Here is an 8,348-nt window from a genome sequence, read left to right on the forward strand (position 1 = left end):
CTTTTTTTTAGCTCAAATATGATTTGCTAAGGTTAGAGTATCTTGCTGTTCACCAGGCTGTTTGACGTGTAAAAAATAGTTTGTGGTTTTTATTGTTGTGAATTGTGATCCTGCCTGCATCACACTATTTGATGTTAGTTGTAGCAAAGACTTTGAGTCGATAATAGGCTAGGCCGAGGCACCAAGCAAGACTTGGTGTAGTTGGTTAGAGATTTACTTTGTAACACTTTTAAATGCGGTATGTAGAGGTGAGGACCTCTTACTCTTGCCTTCACCTCAATGTGTTTGGTGCACGGATATTGAACCAAAAATATCGTGATGATTAAGACCTGATTAGGGTAATTTTTCCTAACAATAACAATAATTGCTAGGTTGAACACTTGAACCACATATATTAGACCTTTGAGCTGTAATGCAAAGTTGGATTGGGCTTCAGGCTATATTGGGTCGGCCTTTATGCAAGATGAGTGGAATCCAAAATTTGGTGATTAGCTAAAATTTTGTGTAAATCAAAAAATTACATGTGCTACATTTTGCATCTAAAAATCATTTGAAATCATTACTTTCTCGATCAAATATTGTCACCTTAAGTTAGAGTTTACATTTATGGTTACTTGAAATCTAGTTGCATTTTACTTTGTGTACATTCTTATGTAATACGGAGTAAGAAAAATTTGTCCGCTAAGACCCTATTCTTTTGGACTTATTTTTAGTATAGTTTAGTTCAATTTAGCACTTTAGCTTAGTTGATTTTTCTACTTCACTTTAATTTAGCCGTTTAGTTCAACAAAGCTCAATTCAACTTTGTTCCAAAAGAAAATAAAAAAATAACAGGGCCTAATTAAGTTAGGATTTTGTTCTGCTTCAATATTGCTATACCACAATCTATTTTCATTTTTTAAACTTTAGGAAAACAAAATATAAAATCATGTAACCCATCAAATATGAAAATTGCTTGATTTATTCTTCTCGTCTAAAAAGCCAACTAAAGTTAATAATTGGGTTGTCAAGTTACAACAGTGATAAAATTAAGTGTCATAAATTAATTAGGTCAACGTGATTTGTTACCTACTTACCTGGTACAAGTTACATAGAAGAATACACATAATATTCCAAATATATGTAGTTAATCCATCATTATATGGAAATATAAGGTCAAAATTCTTGACCTACCAAGCATCGAAATTAATAACGTACTCTTGACTTAATTGAAAATCATGTATTCATGTTCATTAATTCAGATCACGGATTTCCTCCTTTTATTCTTGCTCTGAAATTTCTGAACTCATGAAAGTACAAGGGTTCACGGAATCAAGGGGACTTGTAAGTTAAAATAACCTAATTGCATGCGCATTATTTGTGCCTCGTACAGTCGTACATATATTACTATATAATATATTCATGGTTAATTTTCAGATATTTGGTGAGAAATAGTTAAAATTTTGGTGATATGAAATTTATATCAATAATAAGAAGTGCTCTGTTGCTTGTTCTATGTACGAAGTATTTCATACAAGCTATTACAATTGAAAGATGTTAATGTATTGAAAATTTACATTAAGGATGAACTCGACAACTTCTTACATTAAGGATGAACTCGACAACATTCATTTTCTATGTCAAAAAAAATATATATTTTCATATATTTATGAATATGTTGAAAGTAGAGTAAGTCAAATGATGCTAGTTATTTAGGACAAAGTAAATAAAATGATATAGCTTAACTTCATAATCTCGTCTTGTTCTAACTTTTACAATCTCGTCTTTTATTTATACTTCCTCATCCTCCATTTTTTCAGTTAACACATGTTTCTTTTTGAAAAATTTCTTTTTAACTGACACGATTTTTTTATAATAAATTTTGTTACGTACAATTCATACTTTACCTTTACTACCCCACATTACCTACCCAATCTTGAGTAGGTAAGAGAATAATAGTCTTTTTCCTTAATTTTTCACACCTCCTTCCTTAATTCATGTGTTAAAATCAAGTGTACCAAATAATAAAAAAACATACGAGTAGAAAGTATTAAATTAGGACTTGTTTGGTTGAATGTAGAAATTGCAAATTCCTTGGAAATTTGATTTTCCATGAAATTGAACTTTTTAGGAAATTCTAAAAAGTGTTTAATTAACCAAGGGAAGTGGAAATTCCCATGGGAAGTTTCACTTACCTAGGTCCCCCTAGGTAATTTACTTCCTCCATTTTGTGGGAAATGGAAATTCATGGGAATTTCTACTTCTCATGTTTTTATTTGTCAATCAAATAACACCTTAGTTTTTTTTACAAATCTATTTTGAATTTATTTTTAATTTTTTTTTAAAAAAACTATAATTATTTTAATGCATTTCTCCTTCCACTATCAACAAATTTCTCAGCACTCTTATGGCAAATAAATGGTTCATAGCTCAAAATCCAAAACAATTTTACTGAGCTTTTATGCATGCCTTGAGTAATATTGTGACCAGCTTAGCAAACTTTCAACCGGTAGATACAGACGTTAGACCTTAACATGTTTACAAGTTTGGTGATATTAGCGCATGCAATATTTAAGCTATTTTGAGGAAGTGAGGGATAGCTCAAGTGGTTAGAGCTTTCTTCCCAATTTCAAGAGATTCTGGGAGTGATTTTCACCTCCGACCTTGTGGCTCTCTAAACAACAACAAAAAAAATTAAAATAAATAAAATAAATAAATAAATAAATAAAAATTAAGCTATTCTAGTCGCTCTCGTGGCCCAAATTATTTAACCCGGTCATCAATCACCCCAAAGCCCAATTCATTGCAGTCCACTTCGCAAATTCTTAGCTACACATAAGCTAGCTGCATCGCTGCACCCATATAAACATATAGTGATTCAGAAATGAACATACGTTTTTTTTTCCCCTTCTTTATATCTTAACTCTCCCTTCTTCCTTCTTATCTCTATTAATTTTCTCTCTCCTCTGTTTGCCTCTTCATTTGAAATTTTCTCTCTCCTCTTTTTTTTCCCCCTTTTTTATAAGTTAATTTTTTTTCTTATCTTGATCACTTTCCTTCAATCTTTATACTTCTTTGTCCTTCTAATTCAGATATTCTCCAATATGTCACCATTGTAGCATTGCTATCATCATCATCATCATCTTCGTCACGATCGTGAAACTTGAGATAATTTTTTTTTTTTTTTTTTTTTTTATTTTTTTTTTTAAATCATAAATATGTGAATGTTGTAAAATTGTTGATTTTGTGATTTCTAATCTATTATGTTATAGACTAATAATTGTTGTCTCTATGATGAACCAAGATTAGATTTAAGGTAGATATTCAAATTTTTAGAGTTAAAATAATTACAATCGAATTTGTGTTATGTAAATAAAAAAATATATGAACATATAGTACTTTAAAATTGAACATTTTGCACAAAATGAACATTAGTATATTAAAATGAACATAATTTTACGACATATTTTATCTTTATTTTTTGTTAATTATTATATACAATGAATTTGAACCGATATGAATATATGAAAATCATGTTCATTTTTAATATACTAAATGTTCATAATTTTTTAAAACGTGTTTATTTGTTTACGTGTTTATTTTTTGTACTAAATGATCATTTTATATAATGTATTCATATATTATTATGAAATGTTCATTTTATTAAGTATAATTCAGCTATTTTATGATTGTATGATAAATGTTCGTTTTTACTACACTAAACGTTCATATTTTTTTATTTAGATTTTTATTTTTTATTATTAAATATTCATTTTTCTACGTGTTCATTTTTTTAGTACTAAATGATCATTTTATTTTTACGTGTTTAATTTTTTTATTTTATTTTTTATTATTATTATTTTTTTTTACTAAATGTTCATTTTTAAGGTCATTGTCCATCAATTTTATGATTATATGATAATCATGTTCACTTTTAATGTACTAAATAATCATTTTTTTTAACATGTTCACTTGTTAATACTAAATGTTCAATTTTTTTTTTTTTTACGTGTTTATTTTTTTTTTATTACTGAATGTTCATTTTTTTTTAACGTGTTCATATTTTCTTACTAAATGTTCATATTATAGGGCGTGGTGCAGGTAAGACTTATTGAGTCCACTTGAGGCCTGACATTCAGAGTCATAACATCTCCTATAAACGGTCTCTCTTTTTTTTTTTTTTTTTTTTTTGGATATGTAGCAATTTAAAAAAATGGAATTACTACTCACTATTTTGTTGAACTTCCTCCGTTCATTTTTAATTTTCACATGTTGATATTCACAAACTTTATTTTGACTAGTTTTTGTAATTTATAGATATAATTTTTACTTATCGCTAATTAGAGATATTAATTGTTAAAGTTGTGTGTTGACAAATGTGATACTCCATAAATGAAATATATTGACTAAAAAAGAATAAAGGAAATATATCTCTCTTCACATAGAGGGCTAAACGAGTTTCAAGTTACTCATCAAACTTAGAGTCCATTATATTTTGGGCCAAAGAACATGATGGTGATGTCGACGGACTTTTAAGATGAGGTCTTGAAATCCAAGTTGGTGCACAAATGGGAGTCGTGCTCTCCTGAAGGTTCTAGAGTGCTCCAGACTAAGCACTAGGGAGCTCCTGTGGGGAAAATTCAAGCAAATGTTTATCATGAATTATCCTGTACGTACTAGGGAAGGAATATTGTAATAAGATCTCCATTTATCTCCTTTGGAGGTAGGAACACTCTAAAAAGATAGAACACTTCTTAAAAGGAGACAAGAAAGGTCTAGATTTATAAGGTTTTTAGGTTTATCAGTTTAGATGCTTATAAATAGGCCATCTCATTCATTTGTATATATGAAATCAACAATATTGCATTCATTCTTAAAGTACTTACTCTGTTTTTTTTTGTTTTTTTTATTTTTTATTTTTTAAATGCATCCGTTTGACCGACGCATTTATCAAGACGTAACTTTAACCATTAATATCATTAATTGTGTATTAGTAAAAATTGTAATAAAATTATATTATGAAAATAGGCAATCAATAGTAATGAGGGAAAATGAGTAAATAAAGCTTTTTAGGGTATAAATGTCTTCCTATTATCTTATGATTAGATTATTAACGAGCGTTACGTCACTACATATACCCAGTTTAAAATTGAGGGAGGAGATCAAATGAGTGAAGAATTACCAAAGTCTCAATACATTTTTAGTAACTGTATGATAATGAGAAAAAAGAGGAGGCCATTCTTGTTGCTTGATCATCTCGCAAGTCCACCAAACATGGTTGTTAAGAAATGGGTTTGTACACGCTGTCGCCGCCTCAAAGGTACAAGTTGACCAATCTGGGAATATTTGGGATTGTAACATGTGTAATGATCAACTAATTAAGTGTGCAACTGTGCTTAAAACTGATGAGATTAAACATATCCATGATACAAGTAGATACTATAGGAATCAGCAAATATGGTATAAGCAGTTTTAAAGGTTACATTGGTGGTATCAAAGTGGGCTATGATTGTTGTGTGGGATCGACGTTGTAAAATTGGGGAATTGTTGATTGAGGCTACGAAGGGACTGTAGCTTGGCAACAAAGGTACAATGTATTCTAATTTTGGTTTGTTTGTAGTCAAACTAATAATAAAACTTTGGCAAAACATAGTAATGTGATATATTATTAGATTGGTCTTGTTAATATATATTTAAAGATATTAATAGTCGAAAAAATATCTTAAAGATCGTTTAAAGTAAAAATGATATAGATATTTTAACAGGTGATCAAGTTATGTCAATAATCTTACAAAATATAATTCAAAACCTAAGCTCAAATCTCATGTGTGTATATATATATATATATATATATATATATATATATATATATATATATATATATATATATATATATATATATATATATATATATATAATCATCAAAATAAGCACCCAAGGTTGGGTGCACTAACTATATTTTAATTTAATCATCAAAATAAACAATCTTGGGTGCACCGTATATATATATATATATACATATATATATATATATAGTTATTGCTTATTTAATCATCAAATGAAAAAAAATAAAAATAAATAACCGTTGTGCATCTTACATCCGGGTGTATAAAATAATTTTCAATCTTTAATCAATTAACATCAATCATCAATAATAACATAATACTAAAACAGACACCAGGAATGACACGTGTCACTTCCTAGTGCTGTTATTTCCCTCCAAAACTCTTTCCTCTATTTTTAGCAAAAATCATTTTTGGAATATTAATACAAATATAATAATAGTATATTATTCTTGATCTTATATATTATCTCTGCATAATAATTGTATTCCTTTTTATTTCGCATTCTATTACTTAAAATAGTTACACAAGATTTTGTGACATTTTAATTAAGGGAGAATAAGCTATAGTTTAGAAAATTGAAATATGGTGGAGAGTATAAAATAACGGAGCCAAAAATACAAAACATTTAAATTACCATTATATAATTATACAATAATGGGGTTCAATGGAAAAAAAATTAACAAAACTATTCATGGTGTTGATTTGAAATCTTATGAAATACTAATAATTTAGTTAATTTTCTGTTAAATAATTTTGTAATAATTTTACTAATTTATAACTTTTTTTCCTTCAAAAAATCTATTAACAATTACTAAAATAAGTCATGCTTACATTGATCATTTTTAGACATATGTCAAGCTATCATTACAAAATTTTCCGCCAATACAATATCTGATGTCAGCTTTAATTTTTTTTTTTTTAAAAATATTCTACTTAGCTTATTTTTTGGAAGTACATTGTATAATTTTTTTTTTTTTTTTTTTTTTTTTTTTTTTTTTTTTTTGTAAACTAAATTAATTCATTAATAAAAATCCATACTGCATTTTACATTGTACGGTTTTATTGGGAGTAACATATATCATTTATGTAATAAATTGTATACTATTTTAAATATTTTCAACACAACTAATCAAAAATAAAGTATTTTTTTTCTCAATTGTAGTTCAAATTTTTTTGTCTTATTATTTCATGTTTCTTATATGCATTGCATTTGTTTATTCCACATGAGTTACCTAATTTTTATATTATATTACAAATTAATTATTTTAAAAAAATATTATTAGTATCGTGCATCGCACGGGCACTAATCTAGTTATTCCCTAATCTTTAGTGTTAAGAACATATTTTCTCCCTTACTAGCCTCATATTGGGAGGCATGTTCAACAACAACAACAATGCTATTGCTAGTCTTAATCCTAAACAATAAACATCCAACGTCAAAATATAAAATAATAATGCCTACAACATCACCACATAATAGGATAAACTCATGAGTCATATAGACTTGTAGAGTAGGTATATTATGGCCGCATATATTTTAGAATGACAGTTTTAAATTCTTTCGGCTACGTTATTTTAGATACAGTCCAAAAATGTAACACTCTAAAATCGATTCTAATTGATACTTGATATTCATATGAATCCATTTTCTAACATTATTATTTTTGTAATTAACCTTTAATATATTATACTATATATTATAACTTTTTTTTTTTTTTATTTATTTATTTATTTATTTTTTTTATTTTTTTTTTTTATTTTTATCTTTTGAGTTTGTCCTTAATGATGACTTAGATACATTTAATTTAGTGTCTTTTGCGGCTTACTAATTAATCTAGCTTCGTCTAGTTCATTGGATATGCAAGATGGATCTCCCTTTATATTATCATTACTTAATTAATTTTATTAATTAGGGAATCAAGTAAATGTGTCTCGATCTAAATAGACAAAGTAGACTACTTGATTCATGGAATTGACCAAATGATGGAACTAACTTTTGTGAATATATATATACTTTTTTTTTTTTTTATTTGTTAGAAAATTAACTTTTGTGGAGAAGTATTTTAAATAAATCTAGCTAGCTAGTTCATTTGCTTAATTTTGTATTTTGAGGTATTGTGATATTAGTAGCATAATTAAAACTTTTTAATTTAAAGTGTTATTAGGTGACAAGTGACCTCTGACAATGCAATTTAAGTTGACGGCGATTTGATGTTTGTATACATATACATAAAAAGAAATTAACATGTCATACAACGACTTTTCAACGATTCGACGCGCTCCTTGAAGCTAGATGCATTACCTACTCACTCAAACAATTTTCACACTTATTCCAACAATATAATGTAGAACATGGCCATTAATGATTTACTACTTTTAAATCGACGAACTTCTATATAGAAAACTATATTCAAATCATTTTGTAAAAATAGAATCCATAATTAGAATACATGCATATGTACTATACTTTAATTTGTGTATAAACAATATATATAATTAAGCAACAAAAAGATTTCTTAACAA

The sequence above is a fragment of the Chenopodium quinoa genome, unplaced genomic scaffold (assembly GCF_001683475.1).
Source record: "Chenopodium quinoa cultivar QQ74 unplaced genomic scaffold, ASM168347v1, whole genome shotgun sequence".
NCBI classification, from domain to species: Eukaryota; Viridiplantae; Streptophyta; class Magnoliopsida; order Caryophyllales; family Amaranthaceae; genus Chenopodium; species Chenopodium quinoa.